Raw genomic sequence first — 16,535 nt, 5'->3', positions numbered from 1 at the left:
AAGCTAAAAAAATGACAGCTTTAGATGTATAGAGATAAAGGGACATGTTCAAGGTCACAAAGCTAGTCTGTGGAGGACCCAACTCTCAAACTTGAATCTTTTGGCTTTACGACTTGCTGCCATTACATGATAATTTACTAGGTAACAGGGTTTAACATTTAGGTGTTCTATGACACTTGATAATCTGATCAAAACTAAGGAACTTCTTCCCAGAAAAAAATGCATATGTGCGCATATCCAAAGATAAAAAGACAGTTTCAGGAAAAGAGAGGATCACTGTCTCCAATACATCTGAGGCCTGGTTGTGGACGTTAGATTAGGTATTACTGCTCAATAGAGACCGTGCTTGTTAGTCAATTATATTTCTCCTTTACTTGGTATCATTACTCAGACTTCTAACAGAGTTCTAGCTTGGTAATAATCATTACATCGGACCTATTCTCTTGATTTCTCTCCTCTCTGATAACCTGGGCATTGAGCACTAGGATATCCTTACTCAGCTTTAAATCAGCAGTTCCTAACAGGCCCCACACACAGCTAGTTTGTTTTGTAATGATTAATTTGCTGCTCCCTGTATCTTTTACAATGTTTTCAGTTCAAAATGGTCTCAATTCTCAGATATATGGACCATAATCTACTACTGAAATAGCACCTGCTCTGGGTAGCTTTTCTCATGGCATGATGACAACCCCCTCTGTGTTCCTGGAGCTCTGTGAGCATGTCTCAGTCAAATGACGTCACCCCGCTAGAACAATGCAGTTACATACCTTGCTCCTCCAGGAGACTGCAAGGCCCTGGGGAACAGCAGCCACAGCCACTCATCCTGAGAAGATGGCTAGCACAGCACATGACACACAGTAAGAGTGAAAGAAATGCTTCTAAAGTAATAAATGAATGACTCCAAAAATACCACTTAACAAACCATTAAAAATAATAAAAATAATATATAAAAAATACAAGATAAAGCCCAATCTGTAAATACTTGACAAATATATCTGTGTCATTCGTTAGGAGTCAATTAAGTAAAAATTGTTTTGAATGCTTCTTTCTATTGTTTTTGACAGACTGATTATATATGTGTTATATAAAGTTCTCCAGTCTTATTAATTACTTACCAGGAGACTTATTTAAAAACTTGACCTAATTAAAATGTTCACTCCCAATGACTGGCCAAAAAGCCTTTCCTCCTACCTGGACTGATTAGATGTACTCTTTGAGTTAAACAACAGAGGCGAACTATTGTTCCCAGAAGGTGCCTGCTGAAAAGAACAGATGTTACCTTGGTCAAAAGCAATAAACCCTGAGCCAGTCTCCAACCATACTAAAGTGTAGCCCACATATATCATCCCTGAATGGCGAGCTGGGCTCTGAACAGATGGATAATTCGGCAGAAAATTTTGTTGTAAGTTATTTAGGAAAAAGTGAAGGGCATGGTGTACTGCAGCATGAATCTGGAACCAAGAGTGCAGATGAAGAAGGGTGAGGGGCACAGGTGAGGGGCACAAGTAGGGGCAGTAGGGTATTGCTAAATGGAGTACAGACCTTTGGTATGAAAATCCTAACATATCCAACTTCAATTTTCTTTGACCATTTATTCCTTTTTAAATTTAGAAATTAAATTTAATAGGGTGACATTGATCAATAAGAGTACAAAGATTTCAGGTGAACATCTCCATGGCATTTGAACTGTTGATTGTGCTGTGTGCCCATCACCCAAAGTCAACTCACTTTCCATCACCTTATATTTGTTCCTCTTTACTCCCCTCCCCCTAGTAACTGCTTCACTTTATCTTTGTCTATAAGTCTCAATTTTATATCCTACTATGTTGAAATCATATAGTTCTTAGCTTTTTCTGATTTACTTGTTTCACTTAGTTTAATATTCTGAAGGTCCATCTATGTTTTCATAAATGGCAGTATGTCATCATTTCTTATGACTGAGTATATTCCACTGTATATATACGATATGTACCACTTCTTTATCCAATCCTCTGTCAAGGGACACTTTGGTTGTTTCCATGTCTTTTCTTTTTATTCTTTGTTCTTCTTCAAATACAGTCTATGATTAAAAGAAATTACTGTGGTCTTGGAAAGGGAAGGTTAAGTCTTATGTAGATGAGTGTAAATTTTACTTAAATCAGAAAAAATCATTTAACCTAAAGTATAACAGCAATTAAAACACAGTGTTTGACTTTCACTTCCAGATAAGATAAAATAACTGAGCTTGGACCTCCTTGTCCACCAAAAACACTAGAGAATTGGACCAAAATACATTAAACAACTGTCTTCAGATTTTGGACAATAGGCAGCACAGGCAATGTGAGGTCTTTCTTTCGATGATGCCAGATTTCAGTACTTTCCGGGTAGCAGCTCATGGAGGGAGAGACCAAGTAGAACTCAGTGGTCTTGTTGTGCCAAGGATACGGAAATCAGTAGTGGAGGAGGTCGAGGTAGCTGAATTTGTAGGTCAGTGAACTAAAGACTAGGGAGCCATGCAGAGAAAGTGTGCCGAAACTTGCACAGAGATCCTTGTTAGTCCACTGCTGAGAATGAAGCTATCTATTTATGCAGAGCATGGAAACTTCTTAGAGCCAAGCGAGGAACCACTAGAACCACTAAGCAATTTTCATAGATTATACCTGACTGAAAGGTATTTTAGTTCCAACTAGCCAGAGCAGTGAGGCCTTATTGAACATTAAATAAAACCCAGAAGGTTCACACGTTAGTAGTAGAAATAGATTAACCCTAGAGTAAAGGCTACTCTAGACATTTCTAAAGATTTAAAAACTAGCCCCAAATAGATCAAACTGATCCACAAGCAATTGCCTGACAAAATAAACTTAAATACATTTTAATGGAAGATAGCAATATCTAGGAATTTAAGGTGTAACAACAATTCCCAGCACCCAGTAAAATTCACAGGACCTGTAAAAAACAAAACAAAACAAAACAAACAAAAAAAACCAGGGAGGAGAAATGTGACCCATATCGAAGAAAAAAATTAGTCAATAGTACAAACCTAGAAATGATATAAAAGATGAAATCAACATATAACAATTTTAAAATTGCTATAACAAATATGCTCAAGGAATTTAAAGAAAGCATTAAACTAGTGAGGAGAGAAATAAAAAATATTTTTAAGAGAATTTCTAGGAATAAACCATCAGTATTTAAAATGAACACATTATAGGACGAACACAACAGAAGATTAGATAGTATAGAAAAAGGCGTCAAAGAAGTTGAAGATAGAGGAATAGAAACTATACAAATGGTAGCAAAAAACTCAAAACAGACAAGAGAGCCTCAGCAATCTTTGACACAGTTTCAACTATCGGATTATATATTTGGAATCCAAGGAGGAAGAAAGGAAGGGAGTAGTATTTGATAAAATAAAGATAACAGGCCCTGGCCGGTTGGCTCAGCGGTAGAGCGTCGGCCTGGCGTGAGGGGGACCCGGGTTCGATTCCCGGCCAGGGCACATAGGAGAGGCGCCCATTTGCTTCTCCACCCCCCCTCCTTCCTCTCTGTCTCTCTCTTCCCCTCCTGCAGCCGAGGCTCCATTGGAGCAAAGATGGCCCGGGCGCTGGGGATGGCTCCTTGGCCACTGCCCCAGGCGCTAGAGTGGCTCTGGTCGGCAGAGCGACGCCCCGGAGGGGCAGAGCATCGCCCCCTGGTGGGCAGAGCATCGCCCCTGGTGGGCGTGCCCGGTGGATCCCGATCGGGCGCATGCGGGAGTCTGTCTGACTGTCTCTCCCCGTTTCCAGCTTAGGAAAAATGCAATAAATAAATAAATAAAATAAAATAAAGATAACACATTTTCAAATTTGTTAAAAGCCATAAAATTATAAATTCAAGAAACTCAACGAATCCCAACCAAATTAACAATCACATAAACAATAAACCTACCAGAGAAGCATATCTTAACCAAATTACTGAGAATCAATGATAAAGATCTTAAAACTGTCAGAGGAAAAGAAAATATATTATACAAAAGGGAACAAAGAATGACATCAGACTTCTTATCAGAACCAGAATGAGGGCTGGTGCTCAGCATTGAGCTCCTGTGCCCAGAGCGGGAGTGCCTCAGCCTGCCTCCGCTTGGCCTTGTGCACCAGGTAGCTGGCCCAGCCTGGGTGCAGGTGCTGCGGTGGCTCTGAACAGGGGCCTGGCAGGGGCAGCTCTCCTTCTACATCTTTGTGGCGCTGCTTGCAAAGGCACACACACCTGAGATTCTGCTGTGGCTCCAGGTGCTCTGCAACGCTGAGCACCCGCACCATTTTACTGGAGAATGCTCCTGACCCTCTGAAACTTGCCGCCATCTTCCCAAGGGCCAATGACATTGGGGCCTAACCAGCCAGGGAAGAGTTTGCGTGGGTGTGGCCGAGCATGCGCACCCAGCGCCGCCCCAGCCCCAGTGCTGACCCGCTGCAGCCTGACCGCTGAGCCTGACCCCGCGCCTGCCACTCCGTTCCGGTCCAGCAGTGCTCTCATCGCTTTTTCAGCCCCTGGGAAAGCGGTCTAGGCTGCTTATATTTTATTTTTAGCTAGATTCACCTGCTGCAAATCTTATAAACATTTTACCATTTATATATGTAAACAGAGATGGTTATTACAGATAAGATAATGCTATTCCAAGATGGCGATGAAGTAGGCGGACCTTCCAACTGCCACCCCCTGAGACCAAATTGGATTACAACTCCGTTTAATGATAATCACATGGAAAAACCATCTTTAAACAAATCAAAGAGGAGTCTATAACTAAGGATCACAGAAACCACAGTGAGACTGGTAGGAAAGGCGGAGTGACGGAAAGAGCTGCCCCTCTCCTAGAAGGGAGCAGTAGCTGAGGGTGGGAGGGACTCTCACTGCAGGAGGGTCACCCTGAGAGGTGAGGGTCCTCAGCCCTAGGCTGGATGCCCCAGCCTAGGGCCCCAGAGCCTAGAAGAGGCACCCACACAGCAGTTGGCAGTGAATTGAGCCCAGATTTTTGTTTTCCAGGAAGAGACTGGAGCTCTCAGACATGCAGGCTCTGTCTTAAAGGGCCAGTGCAGAAAATCGCATTATGGCCACTTACGCAGGGGAAGGGGGAGAGCTGAGAGGACTAGAGTTGTGTGAGTGCAATGTGAAGTTGCTGGCCCAGGGAGAGACACAGTGGGGAACAGCTACTGGAACCCCTATGCTGAGTCATTCTCTAGTACAGCAGTCACCATCTTTCCTGGGTGGATCAGGACACTCTGAGTGTCATCAGCCTGGTCAAATGCAATTACCCCACCCTCAGGACTCTCTCCTTCCCATCCCATGGAGGCAGGGCCATTCAGAGAAGTTAGCCAGAAAGCGGGGGGTGGGGGGGTGGGGGGTGAGTCAGGGACTCAGTTTTCTGATGTTGAGGGCGCAGCTTTTCCCCACATTCTCTCGAGTCTATGACTAGTGCTAACGCACCTTAGGGGAGATTCAGTAGAAACTGTCCAGACTGCAGAATGCAGGAGGAAGGAGGACTACACCTCTGGGTCTCAGAGCCACACCCACCAGACTCCTGGGGGCCACACCCTGCTGAGGTCTGTGAAAAATGTCTGGACAGACTGATACTTGAGGCTGAGCCACATCCACCACCCTTTCTAATCCCTGAATTGCCTCAGGCGCTAAACTCTACCAGAAGTTTTTTTACAGTGGCTCTGCTAGACAGAGGCTGCAGGAGACAGGGCTCAAGAAACCTTGGCCTTTTAAGTGGACCTTCCCTCAAGTCCAGTGTGGGTAAAAGCCAGCCTAGGTGTGCAGCTTGGCATTTCCATGTGTACCTGGGCCCAGTAGAGGCAGCCACAAACTCTGGATTGCTTGTAGCTCCAAGAAGGTGGCTGAGAGCCAGTCACAGGCAGTGTCTCCCACTGGTTTGTGGCAGGTTCACTCCCAGGAGGCCCAGGGCTGGCACATTCAGTGGCCAGATATGGGAGCATTGCTTCAGGACCTAACAGCCCTTGTTAGTGGAGTGTCCTAAGGAAGGGTTCCCTATACCTGGCCCAGGTGAGTGCTGCTTTCTGTGATCAACACGGGCACAGTGGCTCATGTGCATTGCATAGGGTGGAACTTCATGGTCAGCCAGCCTAGATGCTGAATATTCTTCCCCTCTTGGCCTAAGTTCCATAGGGGGAAGGGAGAGAGAGGCTTGGAGCACAGACATTTAAAGGTATGGATTCCTGCGAGCCTGTTGTTGGATCTGGTCAAGGGACTTAGCTACTTTGGGGAGGGGCACTGTCAGCCTCAGGAGAGGACTCTCTCAGTATTCCTCCCTGAGACCAGGCTCTCACCAGCTGTAAGAACTTCTGTAGAAGGAACTGTTGGCCCCATTCTATCTGAACCTGCTGCTCACCTTGCTTGGGAGAAATAAAATTTAAGTATTCAGCAGTGGCTGAGGGATTAAGCTCTGGAGTAGGGGCCACATTCCCCATACTGGGCTCCTGACCAAGAGACCCCGGAAGTAGGGGGTCCCACTAACATTGTATTTCCAACCTCTGTTGCCTTAATCCAGTGGTCAGCAAACTCATTAGTCAACGGAGCCAGATATCAACAGTACAACAATTGAAATTGCTTTTGAGAGCCAAATTTTTTAAACTTAAACTGTATAAGTAGGTTCATTGTTATTAACTTAATTAGGGTGGAGTACCCTTTGTGGAAGAGCCACACTCAAGGGGCCAAAGAGCCGCCTGTGGCTCGTGAGCCACAGTTTGCTGACCAAGGCTAACCTACCAAGGTTGTGACCTGTAGAGGGGTTTGTTGGGTGAGACCAGTCTGAGCTTACACTATAGTCTTTCTACAGAAGACTCTGTAGGAAGACCAGGCAGCTGCAAGAGGCAGTGTGGAGCAGCTGAAAAGTGGGGACAAATCTTATGGAGCTTGAGGCATTTAAGGAGCTGCTGTCATCTCTAAGCAGGAGGAAGCTGATTCCTATACACAGACTGGCCCCTCCCATACTACCCAGGTACAGTAGATGCAGACACAAACAGCAAACAGAGAAGTAGCTCCAAATAAGTAGCCCATGGCAGGTTACAACAGCTGACACCAACCCAAGAAGACCTAGAACTAACGCAACCAGTAGTGGGTGGTAGATAGCACCAACCCTAGACTCAGCTAACTACATAAGCAGCACTCCCAATGGAGGATTCCAGCAGGCACCAGACACTGTGGAGAATAAATATGCCCAACAAGACAGACACTGCACCACGTCTAATACACATGATCAAGGTTGACCCTTAGAGCCAGCTAGCCTGAAGGGATAACCATACACACGAAAGGACCAATTGTATTTAATACATACATCAAGAGGGAAAGGAGTATCCTCAAGAAGCATTTCTAGAACAAGGGAAACAGGTGGCCTAGAGATCAGTACCACTGAGCTTATCTTCTTCATAAAGACACCACAAAAATTTCAAAGTCAGACAGCACTATCTAATACACACAAAATGGGCAAAGAGAAACATGCAACCCAAATGAATCAACAAGAAAAATCCCCAGAAAAAGAACTGAGTGAGATGGAAGTAACAAAACTACCCTATGCAAAGTTTAAAATAATGACTTTTAGGATGCTCATGGATCTTAGAGCAACAATGGATGGTCATAATGAGCACCTAAATAAAGAGATAACTAGAAAAAAAAGGACCAGTCAGAAATGACAAATATTGAATACAATTTCAGAAATGAAGACTGCACTAGAAGGGATCAACAGCAGGATGTATGAAGCAGAGGATCGAATCAGCAATTTAGGAAAAGATAAATGAGAAAATGGAAGCAGAGCAGCAAAAAGAAAAGAGGTTCTAAAAGACTGAGGAAGCTCTAAGAGAGCTCTGTGACAGCATGAAGAGAAACAACATCTACATCATAGGGGTTTCTGAAGAAGAGAATGAACAATGGGTAGAGAACGTATTTGAAAAAATCATAGCTGGGAATAGCCCTAAATTGATGAAGGAATGAAGGAAAAAGTCACACAACTTCAAGAAGTACAGAGAGTCCCATTAAAGAGGAACCAAAGGAAACCTACACCAAGATACATCATAATTAAAGTGCCAAAGTTAAGAGACAAAGAAAGAATACTAAAAGCCACAAGAGAAAAGCAATTAATTACCTACAGAGGTGCCCCCATAAGGATAACATCCAACTTCTCAACAGAAACACTTGAGGCCAGAAGTGATTGGCAAGAAATATTCAAAGTGATGCAAAACAAGAACCTACAACCAAGACTTCTTTATCCAGCAAGGCTGTCTTTTAAAATTGAAGGAGAAATAAAAAGCTCCCAGACAAAAAAAGACTCAAGGAATTCATTACAACCAAACCAGTACTGCAAGAAATGTCAAGGGGCCTGCTGTAAAAAGAACAAAAGAAAAAAGGAATCAAGAGAAAGAGGATTGTAGATTTATAGAATAAAATGACAATAATACATATCAACAATAACCTTAAATGTAAATGGATTAAATGCTCCAATCAAAAGACATAGGGTAGCTGCATGGATAAGAAAACTGGACCTGTACATATGTTGTCTACAAGAGACCCACCTCAGAACAAAAGATACACATAGACTGAAAGTGAAGGGGTGGAAAAAAAGTATTTCATGCAAATGGAAATGAGAGCTAGGGTAGCAATACTTATATCTGACAAACTAGCCTTGAAAACAAAGGCTATTGTAAGGGATAAAGAAGGTTACTACATATTGATAAAGGGAGCAATTCAACAGGAGGATATAATCATTGTAAATATTTATGCACCTAATATAGGAGCACCTAAATATATAAAGCAGATTTTGATGGACATAAAGGGCAAGGTCAACAGCAATACTATAATAGTAAGGGATTTTAATATCCCACTAACATCAATGGATAGATCCTCCAGACAGAAAATTAATAAAGAAACAGCGGCCTTAAATGACACACTAGATCAACTGGATTTAATAGATATCTTCAGAACATTTCATGCCAAAGCAGCAGAATATACATTCTTTTCAAGTGCTCATGGTACATTCTCTAGGATAGACCACATGTTAGGACACAAAACAAGTCTCAGTAACTTGTTTTAGGAAGATAGAAATAATATCAAGCATCTTCTCTGATCACAATGGTATGAAACTAGAAATCAACTACAATAGAAAAACTGAAAAACATTCAAACACTTGGAAGCTAAATAGCATGTTAGTAAATAATGAATGGGTTAACAATGAGATCAAGGAAGAAATAAAAAATTTCCCTGAAACAAATGAAAACGAACGTACAACAACTCAAAATTTATGGGCACAGCAAAAGCAGTCCTGTGAGGGAAGTTCATAGCATTACAGGCATACCTTGAGAAGCAAGAAAAAGCTCAAATAAACAGCTAAACCCTGCATTAAAAGAAGTAGAAAAAGAACAACAAATAAATCCCAGAGTAAGTAGAAGGAAGGAAATAATAAAGATCAGAGCAGAAATAAATGACATAGAGGCTAAATAAAAATAAAGAGGGTCAATGAAACCAAGAGCTGGTTCTTTGAGAAGGTAAACAAGATTGATGAACCTTTAACCAGAATCACCAAGAAAAAGAGAGAGAGGACTCAAATAAGTAAAATTAGAAATAAAAATGGAGAAGTCACAACTGACACTGCAGAAATACAAAGTATTGTAAAAAAATACTATGAAGATTTATATGCCAAAAAATTGAACCTAGGTGAAATGAATAAAATTTTAGACACATACAATCTTCCAAGACTCAACCTGGAGGAATCAGAAAACCTAAACAGACCAATTACAACAAATGAGATTGAAACAGTCATCAAAAAACTCTTAACAAACAAAAGTCCTGGACTGGATGGCTTCACTGGCTAATTTTTCAAAGAAGAACTAACACCTATCCTTCTCAAACTATTTCAAAAAATTCAAGAGGTGAGATTTCCAAGCTCCTTTTATAAGGCAAGCATTATCCGCATTTTAAAACCAGGTAAAGACACTACAAAGAAAGGAAACTATAGATCAATATCTCTGATTAACATAGATGCTAAAATTTTCAACAAAATATTAGCAAACTGGATCCAACAATACATTAAAAAAGTCATACATCATGATCAAGTGAGATTTATTCTGGGGAGGCAAGGCTGGTATGATATTCACAAAGCAATTAATGTGATTCAGCGCATAAACAAAAGGAAGGATAAAAATCACATGATAATATCAATAGATGCAGAAAAAGCATTTGATAAAATTCAGCACCCATTTATGATCAAAACTCTCAGTAAAGTGGGAATACAGGGAACATACCACAACATAATAAAGGTCGTCTATTATAAAACGACAGTCAACATCATACTCAATGGACAAAAATTAAAAGCAACCCCCTTGAGATCAGGAGCAAGGCAAGTGTGCCCCCTTTCACCACTCTTATTCAACATAGTTCTGGAAGTCCTAGCCACAGCAATTCGACAACAAGAAGAAATAAAAGACATCCGAATTTGAAAAGAAAAAGTAAAACTATCATTATTTGCTGATGACATGATACTGTACATAGAAAACCTGAAAGTCTCAGTCAAAAACCTACTAGACCTGATAAATGAATTCAGCAAGGTGACATGATATAAAATTAATATTAAAAAATCAGTGGCATTTTTATACACCAACAATAAACTGTCAGAAAGAGAAATTAAGGAAACAATCCCTTTCACTATTGCAACAAAAGAAATAAAGTACCTAGGAGTAAATTTAACCAAGGAGGTAAAAGACTTTTACTCAGAAAATTATAAGACATTGTAAAAGAAATCAAGGAAGATACAAACAAGTGGCAGCATATACCATGTTCATGGGTAGGAATAATAAACATCATTAAAATGTCTATACTAACCAAAGAAATCTATAAATTCACTGCAAGTCCTATTAAAATACCAATAGCATACTTCAAAGATATAGAACAAATATTCCAAATATTTATATGGAACCAAAAAAGAACACGAATAGCCTCAGCAATCTTGAAAATGAAGAATAAAGTGGGAGGTATCTCACTTCCTGATATCAAGTTATACTGCAAGGCCATTGTACTCAAAACAGCTTAGTACCGGCATAAGAACAGGCATACAGATCAATGGAACACAACAGAGAACCCAGAAATAAACCCATGCCTTTATTGTGAGTTGATATTTGAAAAAGGAGGTAAGAGCATACAATGGAGTAAAGACAGTCTCTTTGATAAATGGTGTTGGGAAAATTGGACAGGGACATTTTAAAAAAATGAAACTGGACCAACTTACACCATTCACAAAAATAATCTCAAGATGGATAAAAGACATAATTGTAAGCCAGGAAACCAAAAAAATCTTGGAAGAAAACATAGGCAGTAAACTCTCAGATATCTCTCATAGCATGATTTTTTCCAATATATCTCCACGGGCAAGTGAAATAAAGCACAAAATAAACAAATGGGACTATATCAAACTAAAAAGCTTTTGCACAGCAAAAGACAACATTAACAAAATAAAAAGACAACCCAAACAGTGGGAGAACATATTTGCCAATATGTCTGATAAGGGGTTAATAACCAGAATTTATAAAGAACTTTTAAAATTCAACACCAGGAAGGTAAACAATCCAATTAAAAATGGACAAAGGAACTGAATAGTCACTTCTCCAAAGAGGACATACAGATGACCAATAGGCATATGAAAAAATGTTCACCATCACTAATCATCAGAGAAATGCAAATTAAAACCACAATGAGATACTACCTCAAACCTGTCAGAATGGTGCTTATTAACAAATCAACACACAATTGCTGGCGGGGGTGTGGAGAAAAAGGAACCCTTCTGCATGGCTGGTGGAAATGCAGACGTGTAGCCACTGTGAAAAACAGTGTGACATTTCCTCAAAACATTAAAAATGGAACTGCCTTTTGACCCAGCTACCCCACTTTTAGGAATATACCCTAAGAATATCAAATCACTGTTTCAAAAGAAGATATGCACTCCCATGTTTATTGCAGCATTGTTTACAATAGCCAAGATCTAGAAACAGCCCAACTGTCCATCAGTGGATGAATGGACTAAAAAGCGATGGTACATATACACAATGGAATACTACGTGGCCGTGAAAAAGAAGGAAATCTTACCTTTTGCGATGGCATGGATGGACCTGGAGACTATTATGCTAAGTGAAATAAGCCAGGCAGAGAAAGACAAATATCATATGATCTCACCTATATGTGGAATCTAATGAACAAAGTGAACTGAGGAACAGAATTGAGGCAGAGGTGGGGTCACAGGGAGCAGAGGAACTGCTGTCAGAGGGAAGGGGAATGAGGGGATGAAATCAGAGAAGATGAAGGGATTAGTGGAATTATATGTCTGTGTATATGAATCTATTTAAGTTTGTTCTTTGTTGCTTTTTGTTTTACATCTCACATAGGTGAAATCATATGGTTCTTGTCCTTTTCTGGTTTACTTTGCTTGGCGTGATGATCTCAGGGTCCATCTATGTTGAAGCGGGTGACAGTGTTTTATCTTTTGTTGCAGCTGAGTAGTGTTCCATGGTGCATGTATGCCACATTTTTTTTATCCAACTGTCTATCAAAGGCCACTTCAGTTAGAAATTGGTGGATTCAAGCCAGAACTCAAACAGATACAGGAACCAGGTAATACCTGGCTTCCAAGTGGAATAACAAATTTGATGATAGTCTAGAATTTGGAGGAGAGGGGTGAGATGGAGCCTCCTAGCTGGGTGGGGCTAGGGTTTGGGGTCCAGCCTGCTCATTTCTGCCCCTCCTACACACTCAGGAGCCCTTTGTGATCAGACCTCAGCTCACAGATGCGGGTGGGCTTTTTGGCCACAAGCCTTTCCCTGTGTTCAGTTGCCTGAGGGAAGCATTGCAATTCAAATGATGAACAACCCTCTCTCTTTTCCCTGCAGAGTGTTAGTGCTACCTGGCAGAGCTCCAGCCCTTCCTGGGTGATTGACGCCATCTTCGCCAATGTGTGTGGACTTCTGCTCTTCCTCCTATTACTCCCACGCTTGGAGAGTAATCCGTCCTTAACACCACCTAGGAGACCTAGAAACATCAGGGAGTGTCCACGGGAGCCGAGATGGAGGAGCAGAAGCAGGAAGAAAAGTGGAGCTTTGAAAGCCTGCAGAGATTGCCTGCAAGAACTGGAAGAAGTTTGGAACCTGATTTCTCTTCTTGGAAGCCATCTGGGGAGGCCCCCTGACAAGGGCAGCTCTTGCCAGTGCTTGGATCAAGACCCTCCCGGTGAGGCGTGCACTACAGCACCCGAGGGAGCCCATGGTACCTGCTTGGTGCTGCAAAAGAGAGTGTGCCCGCCATGTCCTTGTCTGCTTCCCCAGCTCCTCTGACCCTGTGTCCTCTACCTCTGGCCTCCACCCACTCAGCAGAATATCAAGACCAATATGACTTGGAGAGAATCCCCCTGGGCACCACTGTGACAGGCTCACCTCCAGGGAATGCCTTCCTGGTGTCTCCCATCTTAGCCATCTCGGCCCTTGGCTGCTCAGGCTGTCCTACTAAGTTCCTGTCCTGGCGGTGGGTGACTAGCAAGGCCTTGTTCTTCCCCTCCTTATCACAGCATGAGTTCCAGCAAGAGCACCCGTCCCACCACCCTGCCCGGGCCTTGTTCTGGGGGAGACCCCACAGACAGGTAGGTAGAGACTGGTAGCCTCTCCTTTGTTCACCCTGATGTCCAGAGCTGCTGGAGATGCTAATCACCAAGAGAGTGCCACTGAAATTGTGGGAAGAGAAAGAAAAGGAGGGTCATTTTCAAATCATAAGAGCTTGGACAACCACCTAAACTTTTTGGGGAACAAGTGGAAATCGCTGGGTGCTGACCAGAACACTACAAAACCTCAACCCTTCTGGAGCATGAAAGACAAACGAGCCAGTGCCCGGTCCTCAGCAGTCCTCACATCTCAAGTTTCTGGGCAACCATCTACAGCAGAGATGCAGCCAGCTCTTCTGGGGCCTCCCCTTTCTGCACCACAGCAAGTCCCTGGTGGCTACATTCTGGGTGTCTAAAAACTCTTCTTACCAACAGCCTTTTTCAACTGCATTCAATGGACTCTCTAACAATGTTCCAGGTCCAGTTCAGCCCAGAACACCTTCAGGGCTTTCTCAGGCCCCAGCCTTTTCCCTCCCTGGGGCCAACCCCAACCTTTGACTGGAAACTTTGATTCAGTCCCAGCCCCCATCTCCAGCTCAGATTCAGACCCAGACACATCTCATATACTCCCTCTCAATCCGACTGCCTTCTTCTCCACCCCAGATGAGGACTTCTGGAGTATTTTGCCCTACACCCCAGCATAAGGTACAATTTTTTATCCTAATTGAAAATCAACATCTGGAACTTCCCTTGTTGCAGAAGCAACTGCAAAGGGAGAGGCTGTCAACCTTTGTCACTGAAAGACCTCAGGGAGGCTTTAGCCAACCCATTCCCAGCCTTCCTCAGGGTAGTGGGGCCTCCCATGGCCACAAGTCAGTGTCCATCCCTCACAGAGAGTTTATCAGCTCTCATTGCCAGAGGCAACATCTTCACAAGAGGCTCATCAAAGATGAAAGCAGGATGGCCAGCACTTCAGGGTCCAGGTGTCTCTGAAACTGATGTAGGCTCAGGGCCAATGTCCAGGGATGAGTTGGGCACACAACTCAAGAAGATGGAGCCCAGATACCAGAGAAGGTCTCATTAGAAAGACCAAATAGGGCAAGACCTCAGCAGGGGTCAACGGCAATGTGTGAGGATGATCCCAAAAGGTCTCTCTAGGTCTTTCTAGATGCCCAGCCAACTTCACAATGGAGTTTCTAGAAATGAATACCAGGAAGTCAGAAAGACACTTGAAGCCTTCAAAGAGTGACCCAAGAACTTGCTTACACAAAGACCCAAATAAGAAAGATCTAGAACAACTCTTATAAGACCATTTGGGCAGGAAGTTCAAACAGATCAGAGTTTAATTCCTGTGAGTGTGCGTCGACCTTGGCTTACTGCCAACAATATCCTTCCCACGTGCCACAGTCACATGGAAACCAGGATTCTAGTATCTCTGAAGGGTCGGGAACATTATGTGACACCTCTGTGGGCTTTTCTTCTTCGGTCCATGTTTTAGACAGGTGCTGGGATCACATTATAAGGTTTCAGGTGGGACATAAGTGGGACCTGCCCCTCCAGGCCGTTGAGACCATAAAGCTCAAGCTATGTGAGGCTCAAATTTTGCCCCTTCCACTGTCCCCCTCCTCCCCTTCAGATGTCTGTGTATCTGGGGTCCACTCAAAATCCAACTTCAAGTTCTTGCAAAAAGCTCCTCAGCTCTTATTGGGAGAGAAGGTGATAACAAAAGAGTCATTTCTCACCGGGTCAGGTCCTCTCCCCACCACTTCACCTGAGATTGAGGAAATCCAGAAAGTCGTGGGAGGGTCACTGTCTGGTTATGGCCATGGGCCCTCAAAGGCCCCTTTGACTAGGCAGGAGAACAGGCCACCTTCTCAGTCTGTCACACTCAGCTTCATGGGAAAAACCCAGCAGATTGGGACTGTCGTGGAGGTTGAGAAAAGGTGTCAAGAAGCCAGATCCAAGGTCAGCAGTAGCCAGGAATGAGCCATGGGAGGAAAGGGACTCAGAATTCAGGAGATCCCCGCCAGAGGGCAGCAGTACTAGAAGAGAACTTAGGGTCCCAATTATCAAGGGTTGACAAGGCCAGGAAGTCAGTGAAAGCTGAGGAGGCCGCTCCTTGGGAAGTCATTGTGGGTCCTAGTGTGCTGGCTTGTCCCTAAACCATTAAGTGAGTATGAGGAGATCAGGCTCTCCAGGGCCCATGAAGCTCCTCACCACCTACAAAGTCAGTTGTCCGGGACCCAGAAGAGCCATTCCTGAAAACAAAGATTGCCAGTAAGATGGAGCCCCAAGGGAAGATAGAGTCAGAGAACTGGCTTCAAGGCCATGCCACTGGTGTGCTCCTTCAAGACTATGCCACCAGCATATTCCTCCAAGACTCTCAAACTGATGTGCTCCTTGCTGAAGACATCTTGGCTTCTCACAGTTCACTGGCCATTTCCTAGAGGGAAAGTAACAGTGGGGACATGCCAGCTGCCCAAGTGTTACACGACCTCATATGGAGTGGACAGAGCAACCAGGGGCAGCAGGTACCCAGGGTATAAAAGTTAAAGACCTGTGTGAGAGCCAAAGCAAGATATCTTTCTCTTCTGATAAGAGGGAGGGTGTTAAGGGACCCAACCCAGGAAAACACAAAGAAGGGCTGGTGATTGTGACAGCTGTTGGACAGATCCTGGTGGAGAAATTAGGACTTTATGAAGAACTTTATGCCAAGGAGTTAAATCAGCACAGAAAACAATTCCAGGCCCCAGTAGGTGGGTGTTCCTCTTACCACAAGGCTTTCTCTTCTCCACAGCAGAGAAAAGTGATGGAAGATATGGCCTATACTCACCAAGTCACCCCCCAATGGCCACAATTGTCCTACCAAGAGTGGGTGGACCAGAGACAGGGGCAGAAAGTGAGCCTTCCTACCCATGAAGCCAGGGTTCCCAGGTAG

At 43.2% G+C, this 16,535-nt stretch overlaps 1 pseudogene; it reads left to right on the top strand.

Moving 5' to 3' along the window:
* Window positions 1-5,062: 5,062 nt before the first annotated feature.
* On the top strand, window positions 5,063-16,535 carry LOC136388078 (spermatogenesis-associated protein 31E1-like; annotated as a pseudogene).

This window comes from Saccopteryx leptura, chromosome 1 (genome assembly GCF_036850995.1).
Source record: "Saccopteryx leptura isolate mSacLep1 chromosome 1, mSacLep1_pri_phased_curated, whole genome shotgun sequence".
Lineage (NCBI taxonomy): Eukaryota > Metazoa > Chordata > Mammalia > Chiroptera > Emballonuridae > Saccopteryx > Saccopteryx leptura.
Note: the sequence above shows the minus strand (reverse complement) of the source record. Positions and strands in the feature narration are given on the sequence as shown.